The following is a 17,583-nucleotide window of genomic DNA, read 5'->3' as shown; positions in this document are numbered from 1 at the left end:
CATACAAAGGGACGGAGTCATCTAAGGTTACAGATACTCTCTGACAAACTCTCATCAGACACGTTTTTTTGTGCTATAAATTCTACACAAAGCAGAGGAGGAGGGGAATCAGTACATTTTGTGTGAAATTCCCGCTTTGAAGTGAGTGACGCACTTGAAGTGAAGGACAATAGCTGACTTCAAAGAAGGGCCCTGGGTGCTCAAGGTTCCTCCTGGCTTCGTTTTTTAACATGCTATGTTCAACTCAAATCTGCCTGATATGCTTAGGGTTGGCTAGAAGATGTTGTTTAGCAAGAATTATACACTTTCATCCAAATAGGTTAAAGTGACTGCTTATTGCAGACAGAAGGATCATCTTCTTTCCTCTCTCCTCAGCACATACTTCCTTCCCTACCATCCCACTGTAATACATAATAACTGTAGGGGCAAGACATGTAAAATATATGTTAAATTTTTAAATTGATTCTTGCCGTTCATATTTGCTTGTAGGGCCTGGGCAATGTGGCCCATAAATAGTATTGCAATTAGTATTGGTACATTAAATAATTCAAAGTCACACCCACCCTTACTTGCTTGTCTTGTCATCTAGGAATAATAAAAATATTCAGAACATGTCAATGTACCTCTCCTGGGATAAGCATATCAGCTTATTGCATTCCAATTACAAATTTTGACTACACCAACATGAGCTATTTTTAAAAAAACAAATGCCATATTAACCAACCAGATTTACCAAGTTCAAAAGCCTATGTTTGGAGCCAAGGCTGCAGGAAGCCCAGAGAAAAATAAAACATAACAAATTGCGTATGAATGAACAGCCCCAGCGCATGTCTCATCTCCTCAGTTCCCTTTTAATATTCAGATCTCATATCACACAAACAGATGCAAAGGCCACCATCCATCATGTACAAAGCAGCCTTCTTTCTTTCTTTGAGTGTCTGCTCACACAGAAGCCAGGCTGCCCTTCGTAATGCATGCCTTTCCCATTCAATTCTCCCAAAGGCGTCAGCCAAACAAGACCCCTCTGTGATTTACAATGGTGGAGCCCACTTCATTATTAACTGGCTAGGCTCACAGCCTGGGGGCCAGACCATTGCCTCCACATGGGGGTAGATGCCACAGGCAGCAGTTGGTCTCCCAGTGTTGTAAAACAACACGTTGTAAAATTGATGGGTGAGGTATGTAGGTGCAGGCTCCAGGCCACCTCGAGTCCTTGGTATTTCAAAAAAACATTGCTTAATGTTAGCTTTGTGGTTGACCAATGCCTCAATCATTGGATAAAAACTGATCATTTATTGATATTATTTGTGAGAACTAAAGAGTTAATTTAGTGGACACATAGCCAAATAGTTTGAACTAGCATAAATACATCAATTGTTATCTGACACAGTCTACTCAGTATACAGCAGTAGAAAACAAACCCCTCAACTCACAATGTTGGTACCATGTTGCACCTCTGATACCCCTTTCCACCGACCCAAACTGGTTGTAGTTCTGGGCTGGTGCTAGTGCCTGTCACACAGGTCAAGACTACACTTAACTACACAGTCCCTCATACTCTTACGCTGCAATCAACTGTACAGTGCTTGACAAGCAAGGTACTGTAATCAATAAAAGCTCAGTTAGATGGGCAGATTCATGCTCTCATTGGCTGGAAGAGTGGTTTTAGCTTGGCGAGTTGGTCATATCTCCTCTGGCATCAATTCCTCTCCGAGCCCTGGCACAGCCCTCACCCGCGGCAGTTGGCGAGTGGGGAGACGGCCATCTTAGTGATTGTAGAATTGGGAGCACCCCTGTGTGTGTAAAAGACAGTTTGGCTGCAGTTTAAAAAGCCACAAAACCCCAATCTGCTCCTTCCTATTTTTGCCCTTATGGTATACCCCTGGAGGGCACTGGTTCAAATTCATTAGCAGTCCTTTATCTCCATGAAAATTGGAGACCCTCAGCTTTCCATCTACCTCCTGTTTCTAAGTCCCGGTCTTCATCTCCCTTCTGCCTGCTTCTCACTCTCAGTCTCACTCTCTCACCATCCATTCTGCTTTCATTGTTTCCGTCTCTCCCTAGTTTTCCACAACAGTGACCCAAGGGCAAGTATGGTGGGGGCTTTGAACAGCAACCCCCATTTCAGACCTGCTTTTGTCTTTCCTTCTGTCCCCATGTTTTAGGCCCTATCTTTCCCATGTTGAGACTACAGATTGGGGGCTTTAAGGTGACAAATGTCTTGGGGGTTATCTCCAGATACTCCACACCCAATCCTTTGGCTAAAAGCCAGTATCACAGCACTGTACAGGGAGCATCTCTGCCTGCTTCAAGTCTTCAGTCGGCATTCACATTCTAGCTTTGTGGCTGAAAATTGTTTAAAAAAAACTTATAATGAGCATGCAAATACTGCAGATGGTGCCTTTTGCTGAAGGACACACATTCAAATTTGATCTTATAACTTTATCACCAGATACCATTTTGTTTCTCAGAGACTGTAACTTATGGTAATGAGTTCAGATTTAATCATATAGTGAATTTTGCAACTGTGTTTGGTTTTGTCATGTAATATATTCTTTGTGCATCTTCACACTGTCTCGGATTTATTCTAACTATATATAAAGTCACTGAAGTGCATTTATTTTCTAGTTCCACTTGGTGGTATCAGGCTGCAAGCTCCCCGCTTCCCTCTGTGTCAACACTATCTCCCTGAATCAGCAGCAGACAGACTGATAACAGCCTTATTTATTTCCCTTTTAAAAATCCATCTACTTTACAACTACTCTGCTTGGCCTATTACCTCGTTCACCAGATAAACAGGTGACTGCCTACATCTTAAACCCTTCACATGAGCAGGTATTGGTTCGGCATCCAAGACATTCCCAAAGACCTGTGGCTAATGACAAACAAAAGCTGCTTTAGCAGGGATAGCCGAGACTGTGTGGTTACAAGACAATCCCTCAAAGGCAAGACGCCACTAAGTGTCGTTACTGTTAGTTTTCACTTGAGACACAAATAAGCTTGTTTCACCTCGCATGTTGTAAGACAGTGGTCAGAGCGTCACACACACGTTATGCCAATATGTGGATAACTGATTTAACGGGGTAGCAGTGGCCTTACACAGAGGTGAATGAGTCTCAAAAAAATTCCTGTTGACATGCCGCTCAAGAAATTATGTGTGACACACCAAATCAACTCGTACATTGTCTATTGACCACCTGGCCGAAAATCTCTACATCATTTTTTTTTAAATAATGCAACTTTTATTTTACAATACTTGAAGGTCATCTATTTCCTGTATCTTAACGCTGATAATGAGTGATCATGTGGTTTATAATCTACTACTCTGCTGCCTTCTGCCACAAACCACTGCAAACCTCTAACAAAAACACAAAATAAATTCTGTTCTGTGTCCAAAACAATCTTCCTCTTAGTACAACAAGCAGATGGAAAAAATATCTCCAAAAGCATTACACTGCCATGGATTTGATCAGTAAACAAAGGGTGACAGCAGCAATGGGGAAGCCCCCCACCCTCCTGTAGCGCTAATCTCCCTAACCGTGGCTGGTATGCCTGATTGCTATGTTGTCATTCTTACCCCAGCCTCCATCACTTTTAATCGGGATTATCTTCCCTGACACAGAGACTCAAGAGTTAATTAGGGGTCTAGCCACTGGAGGTTGTATTTGTATTTGCCTTCTGTCCTAAATGATCTGGATCTATGACCCCGTTTCCATTTGTCTTTAACATGTGTTTTTTGTGATCCGATCACGTGAATACAGCTCTAACTACAGGTGAAAACACTCTCAAGACGCATTGAGATCGGAAGTTTGGGGTCCCCTACTGGAGCTGTTGCCCCTGCAACCCGACCAGGGATAAGCAGTTGAAGATAAATGATGAGATTAGACAAAAAAAACTACATATTGTTTATTTTGCATTCATCTTACTCCCAACAAAATGTCAAAGAAACAATTTAATCCTCAACTTCCAAAAAAAGAAAACGCCAGGTTGCCCACTCTGTTTCCTGTCAACTGGAATACAGTGGATGGTGCCTGACTCCATTTACATACAAATGTCACCTTCTATCTTCCTAGGGGCTAGGGAAGGTTTGACTCTCTCCACCATGATGCACTTGACAAACCTTTCGTGCTCGTCGGGGAGACAAGCGTGTGATGAACAGTGAGAAAGTGTGGGGGGGGGGGGGTTGGGGGGTGGACTCAATGCACTCTGGTGTCTTCTCTCTGTCTTCTTTCTCTTTTACGCGCCACTGCTATGCTATGTAATTTGTGTATCCAGACTAGAGTATATATGGCTCTTGTTTCCATTTCATTGAAAGATGGAAAGGTAATTACAGCTCATGCCACCTTCATTGGAAGGTGGCATGAGCTGTAATTACTGACGATGCCTTATAATCTGTCTTTTTTTTTACGATGGAGGGTATTTTGATGTGGAGGTGGTGGGGGGGATATAGAAAGAAAATAAACTATTTTAAAGAGCCAGAATACAACACCTCAAAATGCTTGCGACAATGAACCTCTTGTAGTAAGGGAGATAATGACGTCAAATGAATGCAAAGCACCCATCACTGCATCAGAAGATCCAAACCTGCTAGTTGTGTTTATTGTCCCAGACATGCACAGGCAACCATGTTCACTGGTGAAGTGGCCCACATAGTGAGTCTGCTCCATCGTTCATAAACCAGGACGAGTATCCCCTGATGCATAGGGATGAACAATCAGCACGACAGGCAGGTAGTTACTCCTTCTTAACCCCGGCTAGTGCTGAATGATGCAGGCGAACAGCAGGCCCCCTCCCTTTCCCTTTCCACCTCCCAGTCTCCTCCCTGTACCCTTGTTCAATCTCTCCTCATCTCTCTTTCACTCTCTAGCTTCCCATTTTTCACACACTCCCTCTCTTCATTATTCTCTTTCCACTGTTTATCCCCCTACTTTCTCCTGTCCTATTCACTGGATCCCTCTCTATCTATCCCCTTCCCAGAGGCCCATGTTTCCTCGCTTGCATTACACACAATTACTTCCATCCATCAATTATCTGCCTACTCCTCTTTAGCTACCCCACTTCCCGTTCTCTTCTCTAAGACAACAGCCCCCACAGTACCACGTACACGCTTCCTTGCGACCCACATCTCTCACCTCCCACCCCTCGGGGACAGCTGAGTGTACCTCCCCACACTATTCCCCCCCTCATGTAGACCTCCCCTCATACCAGATGTCCCTACAGTTTGGGCGTGTGTAGAGGGCAGGAACAAAAGGACCTGGTGGGTTTGGGGGCAAACGGATGGTTGGGTGTGGGGGGATCATAGTGAATGGGCTGATCTCGCCTTGGGCTTTGTGCGTGCTGTGCACATTAAGCACCATCGGATTAACAACATTTAGAACAAATACACACACAAAAGCCACTCACTTCTCTCATAACCATTTCACTGAAAGAGCTTCTTGCCCATGTTTATGATGTGAATTAGTCAATGGTAATTACTGGACTGGTTTCTGTGTCTCTTATCCTTACCAGGGTTTTATGACAGACACTGCTCAGCTGATTTATGAAAACATTATCATGTGCTTCTACTTCACGGTTACCATTTACAATTGTTGGCTGCAAATGAAGCCTTTCCAAACTTGAATTCAGCTTTTTGCCAGGACGGATGCTATGACAGGATTCAAGTCACATCAAGTTTGTAAGTAACTGAATAAATAAAATATGTAAATACAACATAATTTCGAACATTTGGAAAAGCTGCCAAGCTGCTCTTAAATACGGCACTGCAAGCAATCAGTTTCCTAAGTACCACTTGTTTCCCGTACGGCATTTTCAGCTAGAGGAGCTTTTGAGTTATGGTGGAATGAACTATGGTAGGAGAAAGAAGAAGAATCAGAAATACTGTACATTAATTCTTGACATTAATGACCATTCACATGCAGGCAGCAGTGTAGTGTCCCTAAACTTCTGGAACGTACTGTTTAACACAGACTGTCAATTTAACTATCAGCCAATCAAACAATTAATTATACTTTTTATTAAATTAAAGTAAGTAAAGTAAGTGAGTTTGGTACGTTGCTCAAGGACGCATGACACAATACTGCTGATGGACAGATCGTCTGTCCCTGCAGGTTCACTGACCTTTCAGGCATAATTTGCAGTTTGTGTCCAAACAGAAAGGTTTTGGGGAGTTTTTAATTTTTTGTATTGCCATGTAACGCATCCCGCTTCACAAACACACACTTCATACAGATGGCTTAACAGGCTGCTGTGGAACATGTAGCAGCCTGCATGAGCAGCATTTAAATGGGCTAACTGCAACCTGTTCAAACCCTTCAGGCGTAAAAATTGGGGGTCCTTAGCCCCACCACATCGTGTCTAAAAACCAAACAGAGGTCAAATTGCAAGGGCGCAGGCCAGCTCCTCCTGCCAGACCTAGTTTGCAAAGAGGAGGAGGAGGCGGACGCCCCAAGGGGAACCACTGTGCATCAATCTGGGGGAGGCCAGCTGGTAATCACACTAAACATAGGAACAACCCAACCACAAGCATAAGGAGGAGACAGAGAGAGGACCAGACACGTCTATTTGATGCCCCAGACTGGGTGTTAATTAAGTCTAGCCATGAAACACCGATTCACATTTACTCCATAAACATAAAGAGAATAGGATTAGGCACAGAGGAAAAGGGTAGAGAATTGTTTTTTTGTGTGTCAATACAACAGTGTTCGGTAAAGTATCATCTCAGGCTTTAACATACTATGCATGCATGTTTGTTCATCTTGTTGCGGACTATACTGAATTGGGGAGTAACAACACGCGTAAACAGTAGGTCTGCTCCTGCTCGTCTTCAAAAGCAGATTATTGTCACTTCATCAGAGGGAGCTGGAGCAAATCATTGTTGTAAAACCCGGAGGTACCAAGGGAATGGGCGGGAGGCTGGGGAGGTGACAGTGTGTCGATGTATTCCCCAAGGCTTTACCAGATAGTCAGGCTGGGATTAGAGTGTGTATGTGTATGAGGGGTTACCTTCACTTCTGCACACAATAACCTCATGACTGCAAATACTCTGATTAAGTCTCCTTTTCAACCTGGCACAACCGAGGTGGTACAAGGGCAAAGAAGAAAAAAAAACATGAGACATTAAACTCAGGTGGAAATGTACTAAAGACACATTTAAAACCTGACCAAACACTTACAAAGCAGAAATGTTCAATATACACTTCATGAATAGGAAAGATAGGAAACTTAGACCTGAATAAAACATTTCTGTATTGATCTAATCTGGATACATATGCAAGAACGATACAGACAGACTGGAGACGGGGAGTATATGATTTTTCTGTTTAACCCCGGCATTTAACATTGTGAATAGTTTAAAGTTAGACAGACATCATAAATAAAGAGGGAGGCAAATTTGGAGAATAAATGGGAAATAGAGAAAGTGCGACGGGAGAGAAAGACAAGATTCAGGGATGCAGAAAGGCAGAGCTTGATAGTGAGCCAAGAGGCAAGGTGGACTTTTAACTCCGCGAGCGATGGATCAATCCTGCTGAGTTCTCGCCCCCTATCACAGCCTCATCTTATCTGCTCATTGCCTTCTAAAACCTGCTTCAACTCTGCCCAAAACCATTGCTGGCCTGTTTTGGAGCAGTGACCTTTTGAGTTCAGTGGAGCTGCTGTGTAAATATGACTTTTGGGTGCTGCTTTGAAGGTCATGGCCATTTCTCAACACGGACGAGGTCTGCTGAGGACAGAGCTTCCCATTTAAGACCGAAGGCAACCAGCTGGGGAGTCTGAGTCAGTGGTCAATAATTCCCATGCCAGGCTCCTACGTCCTGTCTCTTCCCCTACGGACAAAGTGAAAATCTAGGTCTATGGAGTCAAATCGACACATCAGCCCTCCAGAAGTTTAACCTTGAAAATGGTTTCAATTATCACCACTGCAATGTTCATATTTTCCTGTTGGACTGCTTGTCTGTTTCCTTCTTGACAAATAGTCTTACCCTGGACTTTAAAGTTCTGATATTTTTATCCAAAGTGCCCAACAGTGGATATTCATAATGCACACTCTAAATTACAGTAATCGGGCGCATCAGAAGATGTGCAGCGCTTTGAAACAGAAAGCCAGACTGTGAAGGTCTACTGTATATAAAAAAGAATTGCACAAAGGCAGAGTAGGTGTTTCTGGGTATCTGCATCTTTCTGAGGCTCTAAAGCCTTAATTCAAGAGACAACACATACATGTAGTATGTACTGTGAAATCCCATGCACTCACAAGAAGAGAAGGTGGAATGGCTAAAGGATATGAGGATTTGCTAACATTCAACATGGAACAAAAACATAAACCTAACCAATTGCAAAGAGATAAGTAGTGTGCAGTTTTGCAGCATACAATTTTACTATAATAAATGTTTTTGTTTTGGTACATTCTGGTTTGGTTAAAGCAACCCTGAATGTGTTTAAAGAATCTGAAACATAAAAGGATGTTAACTGTGGCCACAAAGAGGTTGTTAATGCATAATGCATACAAGTTCCAGTATTCTAGTTGTTTTCTAGTATTCTAATCTAGTTGACAGCAAGTCAAGTTCTACTGTGGCCTAAAAGTATATGAATTTGAGTACAGTAGACTATATTACATAATCATACAGCATTGTTAGCTTTGTTGATGCTGACAATAGTCAGCAGAGCTTCATATATAATGCATAACCGCCATATCCAGACCCAGTCAAGAGTCATTTTCTTACTGTAGGAATTATTGTTTTAAAACCTTTGCAACAGTGGTGTCATTTGCATGATCTTTCCATTATGTGCACACTGGCTGTTATGATAAGAAGTTGTTCCATGTTACTTTCATTAAGTTTTCCCCAGCCTGGTTATGTGGCAACAAAGGAAATGGTAATGACAATTGGCTAATAATCCACAAATCAAAGATTAGAAGGGGGGAGGGGGCATTTTACAAGACACGCTGCTTCCTGTTTTCACAGCCAGACTAATTGCAACTCATGTTGCTAGAAGAGCACTGATTTAGCACTCAGTGCATATTAAAATGAATAAACACAATTAGCTGAGTGCAATAGCGCCTCTGCACAGCGCACATTTCTTTCTGCAATGGCAGTCACTTCACAGCAGCTGTTATCAACTATGTTCTTGCGTCAAGTGCAATGGGACTAATTGCAAAGCACTTAATGCCACCAACATTTTCCTAATTTGGATTGGAATAAAATGAACAATGCACTGGGGGGTAAAAAAAAGTGGGTGACCTGACCGTGCAATTGTAGTCCAAAAAGCATGAACAGAAGATGGTCGTGGAAGTCTACTGCTGATTAAATCTTTGATCTAATAGTACCGTTAAACATGTTATATTCTTTGGTAAGAACATGGCATGTACGTTTGAAAATGTCAACATTTGAAATATCAAAGTGTTCCGCAGGCTGCCAGTTTCAGTTTCAGTTTTAGTTTCAGTACAGCATCCGAAAATTCTCTAATAATAAAAGGCTCCTAAAGTATGAAGAGCTCTGCTTGCCTTGCATCAATAAAAACCTTTCCTCAGCCAATAGCTCAAGTTGTATGTCAAGAGTGCATTTGATGTTTAGAACCCCAAAGAAAAAGAACTACATAAAAGAGGTCGGAAGGATGAGTTTCTGAACTGATTTTCAAATACCTGGAGTAAAATAGCTTATGGTCAGTCCTTGAGGCTTGTAGCTATCTAGAATCTCCCCCTCTTTTCCCCTTTGATCCCGTTATAAATGAGAGAATACACACTGATTTTGGGGTTGGGGAAATAAAATAAAACAGCTCAGGAAGTAATAATTGCAAAGGAAATTATTTCAAAACCCCAAGGAGGAAACTTGTCCAAGACCTCCGTATTGGGGGGGGAAGAGGGGAGGGTGGATGATCATCAGCTTTTCTTTCAAGTGTAAGGAAAGGCGTTCCAAGGAAAAATCTAAAGTGTTGTCAAATAAAAAAAGTTTTCAATGATGCCTCCCTCCTCCTCCACTATTAATTGCCAGTGCTTACGAGCTTGCCACTCACAAATGCACCGATCTGTGATTACTACAGGAAAGAAAGAGAAGTAAATAAATAAGAAAAATGTATAAAACAGTGTCTTGCTGATGCTGCTGTGACAGGCACGTCGGTCATACTTAGCTGGCTGTGCCTGGCAGCTTTTCCTTGGCGTTTTCATTGCCTTTTTTCTTTCTTGCCCAGTTATTTGACAATGATCGGGGGTGATAAATGGTTCAATTAAAGCCACATTAAGAATCCCGAAACACATTTGCCTCTTGGTGGACGTGTTGTCCAATTACTCTGAAGGACAAGATTCCTTCTAGCTACTGACAATCAACATGTGTCTCTCGTCACAAGACAAATGGGTGTATTTATAAAACATAGCAGGGTGGATTGAATACTGGAATGCAAGACTGATGTTTTCGAGTTACAACTTATGTGACATTCTGAACTTCCATCACAAATGCTACTATTCTGCATTTGCTAGAATGTGTGCTGTTTTTTCAATAATAGCAGAATAGAACTGAATACATATGGATTATCCATGAGGTGAGATAATTGCCTTTAGTTCACCAAGGGAACAGATAAACACAAAGCACTTAGTGGAAAGAAAATAAAGACTTCATTTAGACTTAACTTAACATTTTCCAGATTGATGTCTGGCCTTGAACTCTGGCCTGTCTACATTTCAAAACACTTCCATGAAACTCCAAGTGTTAATAAACATCAGGAACAAAAACTACACTTTTTATACTAGTCTTCTCAGCGCCCCCCAGTAAATGAAATGTACTACTTTTTTTGGCTTGCAGTTGCTGTTAGGGTATAGGAGGCCGAAAAGGGGGGTGGGTTGTAGGCCTACATTTCCCGGAGACTGATTATCCTTAAACGTTCAGATAAAATTAAGATCCATTGCAATTTAAATTGGACTCACTTGACTTAGTGGACACAGCCTTAACAACAACAAAAAAAATAAGAAAAAAGTAAGAAGGAGATGATAAGCTAGGCCATAGGCTTGGGATGCATCGAAACTTTCCAACACAATCAGAAGTCATTTTAAAATATAATGTATTGTCATCTCTAAAAAAGACTTAAAGGTGCTCTTTGTTATAACAATATTACAATGAATTCCACACAAAACACATTGCAAGCGAGTGAACGAAAACCGCTACATCAGTGTTATCTGTAAATCAGGACAAAATATGAGCCCAGACTTTGATTTATGGGAATCTTACCGTGATTTATTAATGCAGCGGATTATCCTGCCCTTTTCATTAGTAACGGGCATCACTTCAAAGCGATTGCTGAGCACTACAAAAACTTGTGATGAACGATTACCCTGGGTCACATCAGCAGAATATGCCTACCAAATGACTGCAAGCCCCAAATGTTTCCACTGGAAAAAAGATTTGAACAGTTTTGGACCAAATCTCACCAGAATAGCGGCTCGGTGTCTGATCTGCCTTGTTTGGGGGCAATCCTGACTTTTGTTTTGCAAACACAAAGAAACATATGCCCACCATGTTTCCTCTCAAACAAATCAGCACCAGAGGGACCAACAACAGTAGGCTACCTTTTTTCTTCTTTTTTTTTGTTGGCCCCACCAAGTGAGGTCTAGGCTACTTGAATGAACGAGTGGCCTCGGTAAATAAAACGGTCCAGCGTTATGGCAAAGTTGACAAAGTTGCAATATAGAACATGTAGGGCAGGCCTTATACTATCCTTACGCTGCAATCTAACAAGAAATTCGAGAGTTGAGAAGGAGAAAAGTTGCAAGTAGTACTTACTTCTATGGCGTCTGCGGCTACCCCCCCTAGTTGGTTTACGGGGTACAGCTTTTAAAATCCGTATTCCTTGCCGTTGAACGGTCGTATTCCCTCAGAAAAAGCAGTTACTTCCCATCCCCAACGGGAGAAAAAACCCCGTTAGGCTATATCCCACTTTGTTACCCCAAAGAAGAGACGCTCCGAGCCAGAATCTCCTCCGTGAAATAAAAATAAAACAGCCGACAGTCATCCGTGCGCGAGACCGCCGCGCCCGGATCTCCAAATGTATCTCTCTATTGGTGTGTTTCGTTATCTCCGCGTCCCAGGTTTTGGTTCCTTTCTTCCTAAAACCACCTCGTACGGACTGGGGGTGGAGAGACGGGAGTCAAATACCCCCCTTTCTCCCTCCCCTCTACTGCAGGAAAAAAAATACGGAGCCTTGTGCTACGTTCAATGCCGCCTCATAAACTTCGCCTGAATCGTAAATCCCAGCACCGTTTGGTGCGTTCAGGCTCAAATCATAGCACAACGGGGCCTGAAACGAAACGAGTTACAGTGGCTTATCTTTTATTTTATAAATCTGTGCAGCACTGGCAGAAGGAAGAGGAGACAAATGCACAGAGCAATGATGCAGTGGCAAAAAGCGCTTAGACGAGAGTTGTCGAAGTCCTGTGAGAATTTAGTGCACAGATGTGAATGTTTGAGGATATTGTTTTGTTTGTATGTAGGCCTACTTGTAATATTATCATGTTTTCTCTAAATATTATTAATTATGTGAATAATGTCACATGAGAGTATAAAAACAGTAAAATAAAACAGCTTATTATCCATTTAGGAGAGTTAAAGTTGATATTCTCAATGCGAACATTTTAAATCGTTTTGGGGAAAGCAGTGTTTCATGGAATATCAGAGTTTTAGAGTTACCCTGCTGTCTGTCAACTTCAAATTGACTGAGAGACTAGCCAACCCCCCCCCCCCCCCCCCCCCCCCCCCACACACACACACACACACACACACACACACACACACACTCTCCCTGATGGTGTGTGATACTTTAAATTAGAAACTATTGCAAAGATACACTCAATACATGTATTTACTAAAACTACATAGGAGGAATTGACTGAGGTCAAAATGACACCAATGCATTTGTATTTAAAAAAGCAGAAATTAAAAAAGAATCATAAAAAAATAATCTGTAGTCATGAGGAACACATTTTTGAAAAAGTCATGAAAAATTGGAATGATAGAGTCAAACACCTCTGAGATAAGATAAGATGTACCGGTAGGATGAGTGTTAATAATATAGGTATTATGTGATCTCTTAATAGTTCATAATTGTGGTGGTTTATATGAGTTAGTCATCATTAGTCATCACAATGCTGGAACAAGCCGCAATTATTCTGTGTGACATGATCACACTTTGGAAAAGTAACTTAGTTTTAATTGTTTAATGAATATTTATTTTATTTTCAAAGGCCACTCTACCATGACATGTCCCGTTTGTCCTTGTTCCCATTTAAATTAGAAACTAATCAAATTAGCATAAATGGCTTTAATTTAAGAGATGATAATACAAATATTAATCTTGAGTTACAATGTGCTATGAAACAACAATGGCAAAATAATCAGCATTAATAAAAGGTAATCACTAGTGTCTCGGCTTTACTTTTCATCCCACTTCTTTCACTTTTGCTGTCCGTGAGGAGGGATTTAAACATGATTTCACCCAATCACCTTGCGTTTTGGCAGAAACAGTTATCCCGATTGGCTGGAAGAATTTGAATTTTAAACAGTGACATCTGGTGTCCACTTTGTCCAGCAGAAAGGCAAGACACAGTCTGCAGACACATCAATCAACTGATCCACAGTCAGCCAGTTACCACCAGTAGCCACATTTTACTATATCTTTGGCTGAGGCCAGCCCAAGTTTTTTTTTTTTTTTACTTTTGAGATTATGGTTGCGTTCCGAATCGCATTGGGACATACTTTACTCTCTTATTTCATCATAACATTTCGCCTTGATCTTGCCTCTTGCTTTTATATCCGTTGCATCCCCGTTTGTTTTCATATGGAGGCTTCGTCGATGTGACGTCACTTCACGTGCGCACTGGATTGTGGGTCAGAATCGCCCAAATAGGATGCAGTTTTCAACACTAACAATCTTGGCCGCATGAAGTAGGACATCCAGGTACTTCTAACCATCCTAAATCTGGCCACAAGAATCGGGACATCCTAAATATTTTTTCTACATACTATATAGTAAAAAGTATGCGATTCGGAACGCAACCTTTATTTGAAATCCAAAATCCATTGGCTCAAAAGGCAGAGGAAGTAAGTGACTGGCTGAATTTGGGATTTAAAAGCCTCTGAACAGAAAGACAAACATGTCTGTTTGCCCAGCCCAACTGCTCGCCTGAAGAAAATACTGATAGCTGGCTATGTGAAAGCAAATTGCTGGAGCACTAAGGATTCGGGTGTAGGATAGAGAATTGAAGGAAATGAGATTGCATTAGGCACTCTTTAGAATGGGTGCTACAATTTGTGAGACACACTACATCAAATGAAAGGCTTCTCCCACCCCATCAGAGGGAGAATAGCAATAGATTCTGTGTGAACTTTTCAAGGTATGCAGGCAGTAAAGGATGGGAGTGGGCCCCGTTTGAAAAGACCATTCTTTGCTGTGTGTTAACAGAAAGCCATCCTGAGCCACAAGCAATCCTCCACTGCCCTCTCTCTGGTCTTTGTTTAAAACCTAGTGTGACATGTTACACGCCATAAGAGGTGTAAATGGGTGTGAAGATGGTAGGGAGGAGGGGAGGTTCTAATCAATTTAACTGGTGAGCAAAAAAACATATGTTTATGTTACATGGATTTCTCTCATGGCCTCTTATTCACACCACAGCCCTTTATTTAATCAGGCCGGTAAATCTTAGAGGCAACCCAGAGCTCTCACCGCCATTCCCCTGGTGGCGAGAGCCTTAACATGGTAAATTTCACTCGGGTAGGGAAATGTGCTCGGTGGCCGAGGTTAGTGCTTTGGAAGGATAAAAAGAGCACTTATCGCCTGACATGTGCAATCCATAACAGAATAATGAGACTCCTCCACCCTAGGAGCTCTCTTCTCCTGCTCTCCCTCACCACTTTTTGTTTTGCTTGTGAGTGTTCATAAACGCCATGTAAATTCAGAGAGCGGAAGATGCGGCGAGCGCTCTAGGGAAAGTGTTTAATCGTTTGCGTCTCGTTACCCAAACGTATAACAGAATGTACTCGGAAAAGATGCTGCGAAACGGCCAGTGAACCTTGGTGAAACTGCTGGCCTCCTTCTGCCGGCTGATGTGCCTCTAAGTGAAGTTGATCCTCGATGATTCCAATGTTTTCTTATCAGTGTTGTCCAACAGAAAACACGTTTGTCATGCCAGAAAAAAAAACATTTCAGGGGAGAAGAATGCCTCTCAAATTAAAATAAGGTCTAACACATAAATGTTTTGTTTAGTATATGGTGATTTCCTTCAGGAGGCCAATATTACTACTCTGATTGACACAACGGTCAACTCAAAAGGCAACAAACAGAAGAATGTCACAAACATATCAACACTGGCAAAGACTGGCATGTCCACATATACAGTAGGCCTACATGCACGCTCACAATTCCTTCCTGAACTGTCCTTAACTCCATGTGAGACTGTTAAAAAAGAAAAAGGGACGTCTCCTCTTCCCCTTTTGTCTCCCTGCTCCCCTTCACTCATCTGTCACCCCCAGGGGTTGAGGCACAATCACCTCCAATAGCAGCGGGACATCGCTCACTCCCTGCAGGCGACAGCCCACTTACTAGCTTGTGCTCAAATGGAGGACACTTCATCACCCCACCCAAAACACAATTAAAAACACGCGCACGGCACAGTCGGCGGCCCTACATAGCCAACCTCTGCTGCAAGTTTAGATACCCTGAGCCTGCCTAGCTCCCCCTGAGATATTTACTCTCTCTGTGGTTCAATGTGTGTCCGCTAAGTTGGAAAGCGGTGTTGTAGTGTGAGAGAACCGCTGAAAGTAAACCAGTGCTCAGTGATGCATGCTCTTCTCTCTGAGAGCCATGTTTGCTTGCTGCCTTTGGTGGACATGTAGCTTCATCAGATAACTGATAAGTGACTGTGCTCTGGGCTAGAATGTGTTTTTCTCTCTCCCTGGAAACCAAAATGGAGGATCGTGTGCAGGGTTTGTGGTAATGGGTAATTTGCTTAACACACACAAACACGCGGAATATGCACGTGCGCGTGCACACACACACACACACGCAATATGCATGTACAGCAGACAGGAGCAAAGACAGACTGACAGCTATTATAGTGCAACGATGCTCACTCTTATCTCCCACCATGATAGAGATCTACAGAGAGCTTGAGAGAGATTATGAATTCATTACCTTGATACACAAGTGAGCTCTGCGATAGACAGGAGTAGGAGAATAGAGATGGGAGCCTGGGTGGGTGCAATGGGAGGGGCAGGTGTGAGGATGCAATGCAGAACATGCTGCTGGGTAAAGAATAAACCTGTCAGATTTGTCTGCATTTTAGGAATTTTTGAGCCCTTCAGGCGCCATTTCTATGTGAAACACATGCATGTATGTGTATCATTAGAAGTTGGGCACCATGGTGGTTGCACTGTCTTGCTGAGCCTGAAATCAAAACAAAAGGGTGTGTGGGCAGTAGCAAAGTTCAGATCCTACCTGCTCATAACAGTCATCATCACACTGTGTCTCATATATTTGAATAACAGAAATCCCTGAACAGTACCTGGACTAAATATCAGACTTTTTCAAACAAACGTATAACAGATGCAGTGCAGCATCCGCGACATGTGTTATTGTTCAGATTTTGGAGATAGCTTTGGTGCTGCTGCTCACTGGTGTTGTGTTTTGAATTGCTCATTCATCAGAGTGAGCCTGGCCACTCTGCATGCTTTTGAGGCTCAGAGTAACGTGAGCAAAAAAATCCCATTTTTGTGCACCCAATTGGTCTTCGAGTGCATTCCTGGCATGATGCAGGATAACATTCTTAACAAGTCTAATAATGGTCTTTTGTAGAACACCTCAGATAAATGTCTAAATTGTAGTGTTTTTATGTCAGCATTAGAGTCAATATTACCCTCTTGTAGGATTCTTCTTGTTACCGAACACTTACTCCAGCCTCTCTTTCACCTTCAACTCCGATGCATTTCTTCTATCCAACTCGCTCTCAATATTGTTTTTTTCTTTCTCCAGCTCTGTTGAACTCAACTGACATTTGTAGGCAGGTGAACGAGTGCAGTAAAATAAACTAAATAGTTTCAAAATAAAGAGAGAGAGGGCAGAAGGGGACAAAAAACACAGACAAAGAGGGAGTTCTTCGTACATGTTTACATCTGTGTCCTGGGATTCTTGTTAAACTGACAAGTGTTTTTATATGGTGGCCGCTGCTGCTTAGACTGTACATTTCAATTTCAAAGTTGGCATTATTGGACTGAGCAGACAGGTTAACGGTGAATGTTATAAAGTTGGGAAGTATGTTCTTCACTGGTGTCTAGGGTTAACCAGTACTTGTATTCTATTGCACACTGTATCTGTACTGTAATAATCATATACACACTTGATGTTGGTGTTCCTGTGGCCATTCTGTAAAATATGTATGCGAGCAAATTACATTTTATTCATCGATCTTACTTTATAATAAAATGTGCCTGTTAAGAAAATAATGTTCGCCAGAATTAGTCAGACTTGAAATGGATGAATAGGATTCTGATTTCATTATTCCTTGTTTAATATGCTTTATGGGTGGCTTTTAAAAAGACTACTGGTTCACAA

The 17,583-nt window shown here is 42.0% G+C and overlaps 1 protein-coding gene across 2 annotated transcripts in view; it reads right to left on the bottom strand.

Moving 5' to 3' along the window:
* ptprsa (protein tyrosine phosphatase receptor type Sa) overlaps positions 1 to 12,097 on the bottom strand; it is a 165,871-nt gene extending 153,774 nt beyond the window's left edge. For both annotated transcript variants that reach the window (XM_080032760.1, XM_080032761.1), the window contains exon 1: positions 11,766 to 12,097. The gene's annotated coding sequence lies outside the window, so the exon portion shown is untranslated. The remainder of the gene's footprint in view (positions 1 to 11,765) is intronic.
* Between the last annotated feature and the right edge of the window lie 5,486 nt (positions 12,098 to 17,583).

Source organism: Ammodytes marinus, assembly GCF_949987685.1.
Source record: "Ammodytes marinus genome assembly, chromosome: 8".
In the NCBI taxonomy this organism is placed as follows: domain Eukaryota; kingdom Metazoa; phylum Chordata; class Actinopteri; order Uranoscopiformes; family Ammodytidae; genus Ammodytes; species Ammodytes marinus.
Note: the sequence above shows the minus strand (reverse complement) of the source record. Positions and strands in the feature narration are given on the sequence as shown.